Source organism: Macrobrachium nipponense, chromosome 1 (assembly GCF_015104395.2).
Source record: "Macrobrachium nipponense isolate FS-2020 chromosome 1, ASM1510439v2, whole genome shotgun sequence".
Taxonomy (NCBI): Eukaryota; Metazoa; Arthropoda; class Malacostraca; order Decapoda; family Palaemonidae; genus Macrobrachium; species Macrobrachium nipponense.
In genome coordinates, this window is record NC_087200.1 from 202,004,902 (window position 1) to 202,021,531 (window position 16,630).

The 16,630-nt window shown below is 44.5% G+C and overlaps 1 protein-coding gene and 1 long non-coding RNA gene across 16 annotated transcripts in view; both read right to left on the reverse strand.

Moving 5' to 3' along the window:
* LOC135220029 (uncharacterized) overlaps window positions 1-5,283 on the reverse strand; it is a 7,724-nt gene extending 2,441 nt beyond the window's left edge. The window contains exon 1 of the long non-coding RNA XR_010315558.1: window positions 5,140-5,283. This is a non-coding gene — a long non-coding RNA (uncharacterized LOC135220029). The remainder of the gene's footprint in view (window positions 1-5,139) is intronic.
* Window positions 1-16,630, reverse strand: part of LOC135220022 (uncharacterized) — an 875,986-nt gene that overhangs the window by 207,864 nt on the left and 651,492 nt on the right. The gene's annotated exons all lie outside the window — the stretch shown is intronic.

Below are 16,630 nucleotides of genomic sequence, written 5' to 3' on the forward strand. Positions count from 1 at the left end.
TGGAAAAAGCCGAACTTGCTCTTGCTTTATTGCATTAAGACGATCCTGACAAGGGCGACGGCCGCCTGTGCGACAACTCCCGTCCCTATCAGGAGAAGCCTCGAATGTCTTTCACCTTTCGCCTGGAGGACTCTTGGCGGTTGTCAGGCTCTTCTTGTAGGAGAAAGTGCCTGGCGCTAAGCAGGAGTATCTTGCCTAGAATACTCCTGGCGCCTGGGAGGAGTATCGCGATCGGAATACTCCTCGTCCTCGGAATACTCCTGGCGCCTGGCAGGAGTATCGCGCTCCGAATACTCCTGGCGCCTGGGAGGAGTTATCGTGCTCGGAATACTCCTGGCACCTGGCAGAAGTATCGCTTTCCTAGGAGGAGTATCGTGATCGGAATACTCCTGGCGCCTGGTAGGAGTATCACGTTCCGAATACTCGTGGCGCCTGGGAGGAGTATCGTGCTCGTCGGAATACTCCTGGTGCCTGGCAGGAGTATCGCGTTTCCAAATACTCCTAGCGCCTGGGAGGAGTATCGTGATCGGAACACTCCTGGCACCTGGCAGGAGTATCGCGTTCCGATCACGATACTCCTGGCGCCTAGGAGGAGTATCGTGATCAGAATACTCCTGGATCCTAGCAGACGTATCGCGCTTGGAAAGTTTTCTTGTTGGAAAGTTCCGAGCATCTGAAAGGCGATCCTCGCCTGGAAAGTTCTGTACGTCTGGAAGGTTATTTGAATCTGAATCTTCCGCCTTCTGGAAGGTTCCGCTTGTGCGGAAGGTTCTGTGTGCGGAAGGTACCGATCTCTTGTACATTTGTTCTTGCTTAGAATTCGACAATACTTCCATTTTCGACATAGCCCTCCCTTTCTTCTGAATGAGAAGGACTTCCATTTCCGATGAGATCCTGGTTCATAGTGCTTCAGGCGCTTTGCGCCTATATTCAGGCCCTTCAGGTGCTTTGCGCCTCGTTTCAGGCGCTTTGCGCCTTGTTTCAGACGCTTTTAGGCGCATTGAGCCTCGTTACCGGAGCTTCATGCCCAAGGAGCTAGAAGCTTAAAAGTTATATATATATGTGTAATCACTAAACGAGATCCATATAATTCATTCGATCAACAAATATTCTTTAATATCTAATTCGTTCTTCTCAGAATAGATATATTTTCATATACATGTACCGATGAGGAATTTATTGAAATAACTATTTCAAACCCCCATGGGATAGAGCTCCCCCCCGTCCGTCCAACTGTACGGGGGGACGAACCCGGATAGGGCAATGCCTCTACCGCAACTGTTATCGAATGATGTCTTCCTTTCTCCGTCTCTTCTGAGGTTCCGATAGCCAGACGAGATTATCTTGCATCTTCATTTAATCTACGCCGTTGAATGTTTCTTCTCCTTATTCGTCAAGACGATATAATAAGGGGAACACATTGAATTAGGATGCCTTTCCAATGGCTATCCCTGGCAGTCTGGACGTCCTACAGAACCTGCCGAGGGGACGCCTGATCGGTGGGGATTCTCTGTAACCTCCGTAAGGCTTTCGACATCCCTTCTCCTCTGGCTGTGAGCTTTGGAAGAGGTCTAGGCCTGGGAGCGAGACAAGAGCCGATCAGACGCACCCTCTATTGCAATGGGGAACACTATAATCACTTCTTACCTTATAATAGCTCGTATCTTGAGCTACATTCCTTTATCTTCAAATTGCAAATGAATTTGTAGTTTCTGTGAAGTAAGAAGGTGATGAGGAAACTACACTACTAGTACAGGCGGCCCGCGGTTAACGGCGCAATCACTCAACGGCGAATCGGTTTTTACGGCGGTCGTCAAAAATATTCATTAAAAAATAAAGCATTTAAAGGTATCTTTACGGCACAAATTTCAGTTAACAGCGCCGCTAGCGCCGTTGTCTAACGAGTTCATACATATGTAGAAATGCCGTTCAGACCATAAAGGTTATGCAAATTATATTAACAAATTTTATGGAGAGTTATTACGTAGGTATTAGGGTAAAATATATGCCTCTGACGCTGTTCTATGCCGAAAATATCGAGTTACATAAGTGCAAATTTAGCTATGGATGTTTTCGATTCATAATTGTTCATGCTTTTGTTTAAAATGTGTGTGAAAATGTATTATGTGAAAGGCATTTTATTTCTGTACAGCAATATGATACAAAGGCAGCTTTTGAAACTGCCCTTCTCGATACTAAATACGATGTTTTTTTCATGTTCTTTCTTGTAAGCCGCCGCCTGCCGCTCTTCCGAAAATATCGATTTTATAAATGTTTATGCTTTTATGTTTAAAATGTGTATGAAAATGTATTACGAATAAGGTATTTTTATTTCTGTGCAGAAATATGATAAAAAGGCAGCTTTTGAAACCCCTTCAAGTTATCGACTACGATGTGTTTTTTCAGTTCGTTCTTGTATGCCGCGGCGGCATACAAGAACGAACTTGAAAAAAACACATCGTAGTCGATAACTTGAAGGGGTTTCAAAAGCTGCCTTTTTATCATATTTCTGCACAGAAATAAAAATACCCTATCGTAATACATTTTCATACACATTTTAAACATAAAAGCATAAACATTTATAAAATCGACACATCGATCGCTAATTTGCACTTTTTTTGTTTTTGCCGCTGTCTGCCGCTCTTCCAAAAATATCGTTAAAAAAAAAAAAAAAAAAAAAAAAAAAAAAAAAAAGTGCAAATTTAGCGATCGATGTGTCGATTTTTCAAATGTTTTTTTTTTTTTATGCTTTTATGTTTTAAAATGTGTATGAAAAATATATTGCGTAAGGTATTTTCAGTTTTGTACAGAAATAAGATACAAATTAAGGCAGCCTTTGTAACTACGCTCCACGTTGTCAAGGATGGTTTTTCATGTTCGTTCTTGTCCGCCAGTTCCGAAAAATGCATTGTGTTATTTTATTAATTATGCATCTTTTCCATAAATCCTTTAAAAAGTTATACATTATTTACTGTATCCAAGAATATTGTATGTATTCTCATTTTATTGTATTTTAAAAATACTACGTTAAACTTAAGCCCGTATTCCGCGGAGCGGCCAATGTTGTGTTTGAAATCAGCTGATGAATACGAGTCTGTTTTCACCATAACGCAATTCTGAGCGAATGCTCTTGCTTCTAGTTAGCATGAACGAATATCTAGATGCTTGATTATATGAGACAAAGTTATTTTTCCTTATACAGCGTGTTTTTAGGTGGAAATATTTATTGATATGTCTCGTTGTGAATGTGAACTACTATTTTTTTCGTTAACAGATTACGTTGGCGGCATGTTTATTGCGTAAAAAAATTACGTGATTCCGTTCGCAATACGTAATCCTTTATATCATCGTAATACGAACTTTACGTTATTTATCTTATATCGGCGTGAAACCAACAGTAAAATGTGTTCTTTCAAGCACAGTAGTTTTGATTAAAATGATTTATCCCAATTTTATCATATGTGTGTGATGGCAGACGTTTACTGCAGTTTTATCCTTGTTGCCGATGTACGATAATAGTCATTAGCAGCTTGAAACAGTTTTCTCAGCTTCAGTCAATAATTAGGTTTAAATTTAACGGTATATTTCCCGATGATCTTTAATCTATATTGATCTCTGATCTATAGCGAATAAAGTTATTTATTACTTAAGATATCTCAGTTCTATTCTATCCATAACGCCATTTATAACAAATACGGTAATGTTGCACTGTAGTACGATGATGGAAATACAAGCCAAACAGATGTTATCCAGTTCGGATGTACTTAGAAAAAAAAAGAAAAAAAAAGTCGTTTTCTCGTTCGGTTGTTCATGGTTGTACACGTTCACGCAACGAGTATAACGTTAAAACCATACTTTCATCATTCTCTTTTGCTGTTATTGAACTTATGTAACTAGAAGATGGATAAAGTTAGCCCATTGTAATTTGATCTCTCATAAAATCGAACTATCGTAAGACTAATGATCGTAACCTGAACACTACAGCTACCTGTACACTGTATAAAACAAAAACTTTATTATATCTTTACATACTCTAGACACCCACATGTACTGTACAGTAAATTCTATAGTACTATACTGCATAAATATAATTTTACTTATTGCGCCGTTGTGGATTACGGCCCCTTTGACTGGTCTAGAGTTTCGAAAGAAGGTGTGCGGCGGCCGTAGGCTTTAAAATCGCTCAGCGTCGAAAATCGCTTGGCGTCGGTGGCCAGGAACGGAACCCCTGCCGCTAACCGAGGGCCGCCTGTACTGTTAATATTCTAACTGCTCGTCAGAACGAGAGCTATTAAAGCTACTAAAAAAAAAAAAAAAAAAAAAAAAAAAAAAAACATATCTAGTTCTATGTTTTTCTGACTTCCTCAAATAGGAAGTTACCTTATTTTCCTCAATCAAATTCTAACATTTATTACACTTTATCAATGAATAAATATTTATATTTCCCTTTCTTGCAAACTATGTAAGTTGTCTACCGTTTTTAAAAACTTCGGTAGTTACACATCCTCTGTTCTTCGAAAACTTCGAAGTTAATTTCATTAAAAGTTATTAAAAAGTTATAAAAAGCGTATGCCGAACCACCGATCCAGTACTTCCCTGTAAAAGTTGGCCCAGAAGATCGATGGCGATGAAACACGAAAATCAAATCAGGAGGGAAAGTAAACATATGTTTACATTCCCAGCGACAGAGAGAATCTGATTAGAAAACGGGGAATGGTTCCTAGTCCTGCCACCCAGCGGCAGGCCGGTGGATCACCTGACCTACCTGTAGCATGTGCCAGCGAAATTTGAATTTCTGTCGGGGACGACGGAGTCGATAGCTATGTATATATCTGACAGGTAAGTTGAGTGTATGAATTCTTTACTTTAACTTCGATTTATCTGTTGCCTTTACATCCTGACACCTTTGAATATTTTTGCACCTACTTCACATTTTAATCTTTCACTATCTAGAATATATTGCTGGGCTTCTTCTTCTAAATTACTATCGGCTAGCTTATCCTCGTTTTCACATATAAATTGTATCAGTTCATCATTTTGATACTCTAGGCATTTAAAGGCTTCAACCATTTCCTCATAGTTCTTCGTTAACAATGATAAATCATCACCTCTATTGATTCCTTCATTGCACATAGTTACCTTCCTGGTGAACTTCCTTTTGCTGATTGCCCTCTTCCTCTTCAGGGCGACAAGTTCCTCTTGCACACCCATGGTGGATGAAGTTGAAATGTACTGGGATGTTCTAGGATGGACCATAAGTAGTGGACAGTTTTTTATTGCCAACGATAGGTTTTCTCAACCTGAAATATGATATTGTTATGATACAATAAGTTTTATACATATTTACCTGCAGATATTATACTTAGCTTTAGACTCCGTCATCCCAACAGAAATTCAAATTTCGCGGCACACACTACAGGTAGGTCAGGTGATCTACCATCCTGCCGCTGGGTGGCAGGAATAGGAACCATTCCCGTTTTCTAATTCAGATTTTTTCTCTCTTCCACCTGTCTCCTGCGGGGAGGCTGGGTGGGCCATTAATCGTATATATCTGCCAGGTAAGTATGTATAAAACTTTATTGTATCATAACAATATCATTTTTATACATTCAACTTACCTGTCAGATATATACTTAGCTGATTGGCACCCTTGGTGGTGGGTAAGAGACAGCTAACTACTGAAATAGACAGGTAAACAACATATGTTGTAGGTATTAATAAACCTTGGTTCCTACCTGATTAAGCGGAAGACTTCGTGGCTACTGCCCAGGAGTCTGCTTCGCTTCAAGAGCCTCAGCGAGATAGTGATCTATGGCTAAGAGTTCTTGTGGGTCTGCTAATGGGGTCTTATCCACTTACTCGGCAGAGCCTAAATGGCCTTTGTCAATGGGTGCTAATCCACTAACATGACAATACACCTGCTTTAAAAGCATATTCAAGGAGCAAAACACCGATCCCGACCACCTGAACCTAACACCTGTGTTAGTTCTAAAGATTGTAAGGAGTATCCCCAACTCCTGACAACAACCAAAAACTCAACACCACAATACATGCACACAAAAAAGTACAAAAAAAAAAATTTTGTACACCCTCTTTTGTTCAGATATTACCTCAGTTCCTTCTGACAACAAAAAGCAACGGCCGCCTGTGCGACATCTAGTGCCTCTGCCAGTCTTTAAAACCAAGAACATATCTAACTAGTATAGGGTTTACGTACACACAATTAATTAAGGATCAGTCTTTGCTCCAAGTCCCAGCACCGTATCCGCTGACACAAACGGACCGAGAGAGAAGCATTTCTCATAAGTTACCCTGACATCCTTCAGGTAATGAGATGCAAAAACTGAATTGCATCTCCAATATGTCGCTTCGAGGATATTCTTCAGTGACATATTCCTTTGAAAGGCTAGAGATGTAGCAACCGCTCGAACTTCATGAGCTTTAACTCTAAGAAGTTTGAAGGAGTCATCTGGGCAATTACTGTGAGCCTCAGTAATAACACTTCTTACAAAGAAGGCTAAGGCGTTTTTAGACATGGGTCTTTTAGGGTCCTTCACAGAACACCAGAGACCCTGTTGACAACCTCCCAGCTGCTTCTTTTTGCTAAGGTAAAATTTAAGGGCTCTGACCGGGCAAAGGGACCTCTCAATTTCTTTACCTACTAGGTTCGAAAGGCCCTTCACTTCAAAGCTCCTGGGCCAGAGCTTTGAAGGATTTTCATTTTTCGCCAGGAATAATGTTTGGAACGAACAAATAGCAGCATCTCCTTTAAAACCAAACCGAGAATCAAGCGTGTGTATCTTGCTCGTTCTTTTGGTGGCTGTAGCGAGAGACAACAGGAATAAACACTTCCTCGTAATGTCCCTGAAGGAAGCAAGGTGTGGAGGTTCGAACTTCTTCGAGGTTAGGAATTTCAGGACCACGTCCAGATTCCAGCTCGGGGCTCTAGGGGTATTGATCTTTGAAGTCTCAAAAGACCGGATCAGATCATGAAGATCCTTGTTGTCAGCTATTTCCAGGCCTCTATTCCTGAAAACAGCTGAAAGCATACTTCTGTATCCTTTGATGGTGGATACAGAAAGGTGCGCTTCCTCCCTCAGGAAAAGAAGGAAATCGGCAATGTTGGTCACAGAGGTATTGGAGGAGGACAGCTTCTTCGATTTACAATATCTCCTATAGACTTCCCACTTCGATTGATAGACTCGCATAGTCGAAGGTCTGCGGGCTCTAGCGATAGCGTTTGCAGCCTTTCGAGAAAAGCCCCTGGCTCTGACGAGTCTTTCGATAGTCGAAAGGCAGTCAGAGCGAGAGCTGGGAGGTTTTGATGATACCTCTCGAAGTGGGGTTGTCTGAGCAGATCTGCTCTGTTTGGAAGCGATCTGGGGAAGTCCACCGTCCACTCCAGTACCTCTGTGAACCAATCTTGAGCTGGCCAATAAGGGGCTACTAGAGTCATCCTCATCCCCTTTGAGGCCGCGAATTTTCTGAGCACTACGCCCAGAATCTTGAATGGGGGAAAGGCGTATGCATCGAGGCCCGACCAATCTAGTAGAAGGGCGTCGACAGCGAATGCTCTCGGATCCTCTACTGACGAGCAGAAGATGTCTATCCTCTTGGAGAGGAACGTGGCAAACAGGTCTATGTGAGGCCTCCCCCATAGAGACCAAAGTCTTTGACAAACTTCTGAGTGGAGGGTCCACTCTGTGGGAAGGACCTGGTTCCTCCTGCTCAGTCTGTCTGCTCTCACGTTCCTCTCTCCCTGGACAAATCTCGTGAGGAAGATGATGTTTCCCTCCTTTGCCCAGACCAAGAGATCCCTCACCAGTTCGAAGAGGGAGAACGAATGAGTCCCGCCTTGCTTTCGGATGTACGCCAGAGCGGTGGTGTTGTCCGAGTTGACCTGGACCACCCCGTCTCTGACTACTGACTCGAAGCACTTGAGGGCAAGGTGTATGGCCACCAGTTCCTTGCAGTTGAAGTGCCATGACACCTGTTCCTTCGTCCAGGTGCCTGACATTTCTCTTGTTCCTAGAGTCGCACCCCATCCTGTTTCCGAAGCGTCGGAATACAACACTTGGTTTGGGTTCAGAACGGATAAGGACAATCCCTCTTTCTTTTTGAGAGGGGTTAACCACCATCTCAGGTGATCCTTCATTTCGAGGGGGATCGGGAACGAGTCCGAAAGTTGTCCTGTTTTCCAGTTCCAGACTTTCTTTAGGAAGAATTGTAGGGGGCGAATGTGAAGTCTCCCTAGGGAAAAGAACTGTTCCAGTGAGGAAAGAGTCCCTAGAAGGCTCAACCATTCCCTCGCTGATTTGCGTTCTTTCCCTAAGAAGTTCGAGACTTTCGTAAAGCCTCGTATGAGCCTCTCCTGCGAAAGAAAAACTGGAAAAACTGGAAAACCCCGCGAATCCATCTGAATCCCCAGATAAACCAGGTTCTGGCTGGGGATCATCTGAGACTTCTCGAGGTTGACGAGTAATCCTAGCGATCGAATCATGTCCAAAGTTGATTTTAGGTCCTCCAAACACAGTCGTCTAAGTAAAGGGAGATGTTTATTCCCTTTAAATGAAGCCACTTCGCTACGTTCTTCATCAGGTTTGTAAAAACCTGAGGAGCTGTGGACAGGCCGAAACACAAGGCCCTGAACTGATAAATCTTCTCCTTCATTACGAAACGAAGGTACTTCTTCGACGAAGGGTGAATGGGAACATGGAAGTAGGCATCTTGTAAGTCCAGGGAGACCATCCAATCTCCTGGACGAAGGGCAGCCAGAACCGATGCAGAAGTTTCCATGCGGAACTTCTCCTTTTCTACAAATCGATTCAGAGCACTTACATCTAGAACCGGTCTCCACCTCCCCGAAGCCTTCGGGACTAGAAAAAGGCGGTTGTAAAATCCCGGGGAGTGGGGATCTAGCACCAGCTCGATGGCCCCCTTGTTCCACATTTCCTCTACCATCTGAAGGAGCGTATTCCTCAGCACAGGGTCTTTGTAACGAGCGGACAGTTCCCGAGGAGTTGAAGTCAGGGGAGGTCTGTCCCTGAAGGGGATGAGATATCCCTTCCTCAGAACCGACATCGACCAGGGGTCGGCTCCTCTCATGGCCCAGGCTTCCGCGTATTCCAGGAGCCTGGCGCCCACCGGTGTTTGGAGGTTCTGCACGTCATTTTCCCTTTTTAAAGGAACGGAAGTTTGACCTTCCTCGCTTATCGGCAATCTTCCTTTTGAAGGGGGGTCGTGTATTAGGACCTCCACGAAAGGGCGGCTGATACGGACGAGAAACTTTCTTAGCAGCCGTCGTAACCGTTCTGCTCTTCTTTGCCGATTGGACAAGAAGGTCCTGGGTCGCCTTCTCAGTTAGCGAGTGAGAAATCTCCTTCACTAACTGAGAAGGGAACAGATGTTCTGATAATGGAGCGAACAGCAAAGCAGTTCTTTGTGAAGGAGAAACAGCCTTGCGTCAGAAATGAGCCAAAAAACCGATCTCTTTTTCAGTATCCCTGCTCCAAAGAGGGAAGCTACTTCTCCAGAGCCATCCTGGACCGCCTTATCAATACAGGCCAGAATGCTATGAAGCACTTCTGGGCTGAGACCTTCCGAGTCTTGAGACTTCTTAGACATTACCCCCAAGGGACCAGTCCAACAAATTAAATACTTCCAACACGTGGAAGAGTCCTTTGAGGAGGTGGCCCAATTCAGACATGCTCCAAGTCGACCGTGCAGAGGATAAGGCGTGTCTCCTGGCAGAGTCTACCAGACTCGAGAAATCCGATTCCGCAGAAGCAGGAAGAGACAGACCCATAGTCTCTCCTGTTTCATACCAAATGCCTCTCCTACCTGTCAGTCTGGTAGGGAGGCATACAAAAAACAGTCTTTCCCAATTCTTTCTTGGAGTTCATCCAAGAACCGAGAGACTGGAGTGCCTTCTTCATTGAAATGGCCAGTTTCATTTTCAAGAATGAAGAGGACTTATAGGCCTTGTTACTTGAATAGAGAGAGCGAGGAGAAGGAGGTGCGGCAGGGCTCAGCGACTCTCCGTATTCCTGGAGCAGAAGTGCGGATAAAGTCTTATAATTAGACAGTCCTTCATTAGCTGGAGACTCGTCTTCCAAGATATCCTCTAGCTCGAGACCAGCTGAAGGAGAACGATCCCTTGAAACGGATAAGTCCTTTGTAGGTCGCACACACTCTGAAGTAGAAAGGCTTTTATTCGGGGAAGGGCTGGCCGAAAAAGACTCTCTATGTTCCTTTGGAAGAGAACCAGAAGTCTTTTCTAGTCTCTTGCACGATACAAAAGGTCTTGTAGAAGTCTGAAGTCCAGAAGCGGGATATCGCTTCCGAGGAGAAGAACTCTTGGAAGGCGATTCGCGCCTGAAAGATTCCGCACGCCCGGAAAGTTCCGCTTGAGTGGAACGTTCCGAGCGCTTGGAAAGTTCCGCGCGCCTGGAAGGTTCCGCGCGCCTGGAATGTTCCGCGTGTTTGGAAAGAGATTCCCGCTTGGAAAGTTCCGAGCGCCTGGAGGGCGATTCGCGCGTCTGGAAAGTTCCGAGCTCTTGGAAAGTTCCGCGCGTCTGGAAGGTGACTCCCGTTTGGAAAGTTCCACTCGCCTGAAAGTTCCGCGCGTCTGGAAGGAGACTCGCGCCTGGAAAGTTCCACGCGTCTGGAAGGAGACTCGCGCCTGGAACGTTCCGTTAGTGTGGAAGGTTCCGTGCGCCTGGATAGTTCCGAACAACTGCTAGGTTCCTCGAGTTTGGAAGGCGCCTCTTGCTCGGAAAGTTCCATGGAAGGATCCTTCTGTTTGCTGTGTTCCACTTGTTTAGAAGGCTCCTCGCTCTTGGTCGTCTGTTTTCGCTTTGAAGGTGCCTTGCGCCTAGAAAGTTCCTCGCGCCTGCTAAGTTCCTCTCTCTCGGAAAGTTCTTCCTGCCTGGAAAGGGCTTCTGTCCTATCTGGCGCTTCTCGCCAAGATGGTTCTTCTAGGTCTGAAGAAAACCACTCATCTATAGCAGCTTGTTGCTTGGGAGAAGGCGGAACATTCTCAGGAAGCTCTGACACAATTCCGCGCTTCCTGGAAGAATGCGGAACAGGAGATCGTAACTCTGGTGCCTCTCGTTTGGAGGGAGGAACCTCTGAGCGCGCAGTGGACCTCTTGATAGGAAGGGAGTTATCCTTCCTACCAGGAGGTTTCTTGGAATGAACTCCAACTAATGAGGAGATCTGTTCCTGCATTTTTAGTAGGAACTGAGTAGTGGTCGCATCCCTGTCCTTGTCGGAAAGAGGGGAGGGAGATCTGGAAGGCGTCTGAGACTCCCTTACAGCAATGGGAGTCAAAAAGGCTCTCTTGGCTCTCTTGATTACCGAAGGCGTTTCTTCTGGAAAGTGCTCGGGACTCGAGTCAAGAGCAGTCGCTTTCCAGCTCCTCTTCAAGGGGCGAGAAAGATCCGTGTCTTTCCACCCTCTTCTAGGTGAAGGCGACTCTGAAGACGAGAAGCACTCACGAAGGATGCTTTTCCTATAGCGATCCCTGGCAGTCTGAGGCGTAACAGAACCTGCTGAAGGGACGCCTGACCGGTGGGGAACCTCTACAACCTCCGTACGGCTTTCGACATTCCTTCTCCTCTGGGCCACGGAGCTTGGAAGAGGTCTAGACCTGGGAGCATTGTAGAGCCAATCAGACGCCCCCTCCACTACATCGGGGACACTCACATCACTGTCCACTGTTACGTCACAACCACTCTTACCTTCTAATGCCGCCATTTTGACTTGCATTCTTTGAAGGGTAGCTTTCAGATCTGCAATTTCCGATGCTGAATCTGTAGGATTTGCAATGGGTGAAGGGGCAGAAATAGAGGGAGAAGGATTAATCAATGTATGAGCAGGAGAAGCTAGAAAGCTAGGTACTACTATGAGATTCAGGGTCTCTGTAACACGGTTTTTTGGACTTTGCTCCTTGTCAAAGCATCGGATGTAGCTGAAAGTTGACATATGTATATTTTACAACCACACACAAATTTTGTCAGCATTATCAATAACCTAAACCCGATAGCTTTAATTTTTATAGAGTAAAAATGATCTAGCCGACGCCATGGCCAATGATTACGAGCCAAGAGTCGAAAAACATTCATTACGTAAGCAAGGTAAACAAACACCTTTGACGAAATGTTGCCCCGCCCATCCACTAGACAGAAACTCCATTGGTTCTGAAACCCAAAGACTTTATGAATGGCGGAACGATACATAGATGTGGGTGGGGTATCAGTGCTAGCATAGTAATACTACTGTAGCAGTAGTGCCGCAACAGTATAGCAGTAATATACATGAATTAAACGTTTAGGCCAACTGCTGGGATCCTTGAGGATCATTTAGCACTTCTTACAACTACTAAAGAAATTAGTTTTTATAGCCAGAAGTTAAATTTTCTAATCCAACAATGCCCATGGTAGCCTTCAGTGTTTATCCTGAATTATAACGAGGCAAAAGTGGGTGGAGCCTCATGGTTATCATTTTTTTGACGATAATTATTGGTGAAGGTTTAAAGCCAATATACGGTACCGGCTATTTTTTTTCAGTAAATAGGTAGATAGCCATAAATAATAATTGCTTGACATTGGATATAGCAGTTATCAATCAAGCTTGTCTACTATGTTTTTGAAAATTACCAACTATTCCCTACATCTTGTCAATCTGATTGTGACCTATAAAGTAGACTGTAATTTTCTTAGAAACCTATTTTGGGAGTTAGACTAATAATCGAAGTGTTTTTGTATTTATTAAACTTATTTTGTTGGTTTGTTCATTATGACAATTATCAGTGGAGAGGTTTCAGAGTTCATAAAGGTGTGCTGCTTTGCTTGTATTTAAATTTGTTTTTCATTGTTGCCAGAGGTTTAGCCTTCGTTACGTATAGCCAATCATCCATCGAGAAAGAGGGAAGAAATGCTGTCATAAGTTACGTAACGAGTGCGTTCGAAACCTTTTCTCTGAGTAAGTTGGCCCGTCTTCAAAAAAAGTCACTTTTACATTATAAGTACCAAATTTATTCAACCTACGTAATGCAGAATGCAGTCAAAATTTATGTGTAGATATAATATGTATTCTGAATAAGCGTTATATTTATGAAATGCATAGATAAAAGTTATTGCGAAAAAACCGTGTTACAGAGGCCCTGAATCTCATAGTAGTTCGCATAGACCTAGATCTACTACGGCTTTTGGAAGCCTTCCTCAGCCTATCCTTTTCTAGCCTTTTCATATAAGAAGTAAGATTCTTCCATTCTTCTGCACTTAAACTCTCACACTCTTTATAGGTGTTAGCAAAAGAACATTCATACTTTCTACAACGCCTGCATACAGTGTGAGGATCTACCGAAGTTTTCGGCATTCTCACCCTGCAGCCCTCATTCACACACCTCACAACAACACTCGAGTCAGACATTCTTAGAAAAATGACAATTTGTCGAAAATTGCATTTTTCCTAACTATACAAACCTGAGGTCCTTTAACAATAGGAAGTAGCTAGCGGCAGCTGGAACGGTCGTAAGCTTCGAACAAGGGGAGAACGGTAGTTAACTGCTTGTCCGACAGTCGCGCGGCGAAACAAATCACTTTTGCTTTTGGCCCATGCAAAATACGCAGTGAGGGTGGCATGAGGCGGGGGGGGGGGGAAAAAAAACTATATGTAAAGGACCCTCAGGTTTGTATAGTTAGGAAAAATGCAATTTTTCGACAAATTGTCATTTGTTCCGATACGTAATACAAACCATCGGTCCTTTAACAATAGGAAGACTCACTTCTTGGTGGGAGGAATCTGAGTCTTTTGATGAACAGACTGGTGTTCGTCCATCCCTGGAATGCCTCCCTGGTCGTAAGAGCGAGGGAGGGATCCAAGCCTCTGTCCGATTGATCGGGGTGTGCACCGCACGGATCAATGGTCAGACCTCTGGGCCGAGTACTAAGAGAGAGGCAAGCGTATCTCTTCGTACCAGCAAGCAAGAACTTGTTCCTGTTTGCAAGAGGGCAACATAAAGTATGGGTTGTCTCAAGCTGGCATCCACTTCCTCCCCCTTGTTGGAGGAAGTGGGGGTGGATATACGCTCCTATCCTAGTGAAAAGGGATAGGATGGGGCTCTGTTGAGTAGTCACCTGCATCTTGTCCTTATCCAGCAGGGTGACGACCGTGTCCCTCTAACCACAGGTAGAGGGGAAGAAAAAGATGGGAAGAGGAGCCAGTCACACTCTCATTCACTCATCCATTCTTATGGTCACACCAGGACTCGATGCTGTTCAGCCTGCGAGGGTCTGGGTTCGCTACACAACGTGTTGAGCAGCCACCACGGGTCCCAAGGAAAAAGATCCAAGGACCTGTGGGCAATATCCCGAAGGTAGAAGAAGGGCATGTGGTCTGGTTGACCAGACCCCTGCCTTCTGTACCGTGCGCCACGGAGAAGTTCTTGCGGACAAGGCAGCATCTCCTTCGCATCGAAGGCGGTGAAGTCCATTAGGGAGGGGATTGTGAACGACTCGAACCAATCGTCAGGGACCGAAGGGTTCTGAGTCTTCGCTACGAAGTTCGGTACGAAATCGAGCGTCACGGATAACCCCATCCCCTGGATGCTTGACTTCGCAGGAGAAGTCATGCAGTTCTCAGAGGAAAAGAAGGAAATAGTCGCATGACCTATCCCTCTTCTCTACTTCGGTGATGTCCAGTACCCATACTGGTCTGTCCGTTTGGAAGTCTCTCGCATCCTCCTATCCCCATGCAGCGAAGTTCTCGGTAGTGGATAGGACACCGACACTCCATGGTGGGTGTCAATGGTATGGGTACTGTGACAAGCTATTAAAACGAAGTAATGATTGCTCTGTAACAACCGAACTAAGTCAACAGCGTAGTTCGTAACTGACTCGGGCGCTCTGACAGCTGCCGACTGACTGCGTTCGGTAGGAGGCAAGTTGTCAAAGCATCCGGAGTAAGTCACGTGACCTTCGCCTTTAAAGGGTTATGCCGAGAGACCAAACAAATAATGTATTTGTTTGTCACCAATGCCGGACAGCGAGGTGGTGATTCTCTTAAGGCATGTGCCCAACAGGCGAAAGTCAATTGCCTTCTAGAGACCGAGGTCCCTGAAGGTAAAACATCTCATGGTTGTTGAATCTCAGCTAAGGAGAAACAACACTATGTACCGTTGAAGACGAAGGTAGATATTGAATGCAACCTACGTCTTCACAGATGAATCGAGAGAAGGATTCTCAAGATTCATAACCTGTGCTTACAAATGACTGAAAACGCTAACCGCTATTTCATTGCTGTCCGGTGAGAAGTCGTAGTTGCAATGGAAGCGGGGCGTTCTTCAGTAATGAAAACACAGGGGAAAGCCGCCTGAAGAACTGCTTCTCATGGGCTGAACATTTGGAAGTAGAGCTGTCAGGTCGGAGAGTAGGCGATGTCTTCTGACACATCTCGTAATTCGGTTGAACAATGAACAATTGTACACCTACGAATAAGAGATATTTTGAAGACAAACTCAGATGTCTGCAAAATCATTCGCATTATCGCAGTGCGATTGCAGCGGGGCGAAGCGGAGATCTTGTAAACAGACTTCTGTTACCGTGCGGCCGGTAAAACAGAAAGATGAAAGAGTCCAAGAGATATCTCTGTTGAAAATTCTCGCAATGTCGAAGGCGATGGAATCTAGCGTCACAGCAGTAGATGGTCCTTCATTATTGCGAGAATCCCCGTTAATCAGAGACCTAAGTCCATGATTGTTGGGCAGAGATACGGTTCGGTAGTCAATCAAAGCAGGGCAGAGAGAGACATACATGACCGTGCATATCGGAGGCCCAGCTGATACTGAGCTGCTATCAGGCAGTTCAATACGCAGTAGTTGAGCCTGAGCTCTCGCTGACTCGTCATCCTGAGTTGCCAGGTAATCCATTATTCCACGAAGGAATGCGTTCGGCTAGAACTACCGAGCATAAAGATATGCTCGAGCAATTATATTTAGGCGAAAACGAATTTCGGTAAATATAAAAAGTTGAAATGGTGTTGTCGTGACAAAACCATAAGTACTATGAAAACTGAAATGCAAATGCAAAACATCCTGGTTGCAGGCAACCCGAGTTGCAGTTCAATTAGAATACTTCTCTTATAAGTCGCAATCCGTAGATTAACTAGGATATTGCGCCTACCCCTCGGACAATTCAACTGCTTAGTAGAATCATGTCGCGAGGTTAATATACGTAGTATATTTGTAGGATTCTGAACAACGATCTCCATCCTAAATTCTTTCCTTCAAGAAAACAAAATAAGGATTGGAGATCGACCACCTTCGATCTCTATCAAAGAGAGTGAAGGAGAAGTCTTCCTCGAAGGAAAGCTTCAATGGTGAACAGAATACTAAGACGATAGTTCAAGCCAAACTGGATATTCCCGTCCGATCTTCTCTAGTCCAGGTTGGTCGCCTACTGTGAGATAGTTTCTTCAGCAGCAGTCTTCTTCCCAATGCTAGAAATTCCAGGAATTCGAGCATAGGCGAGGTTCCGATTACGTGTATATCGGGGATTCTCGTCTCGCTCACTTTGGACCGTGGTCTCGCGTAAGTGTTTGGAGATCGTAAAACTCGAACACTGAATGC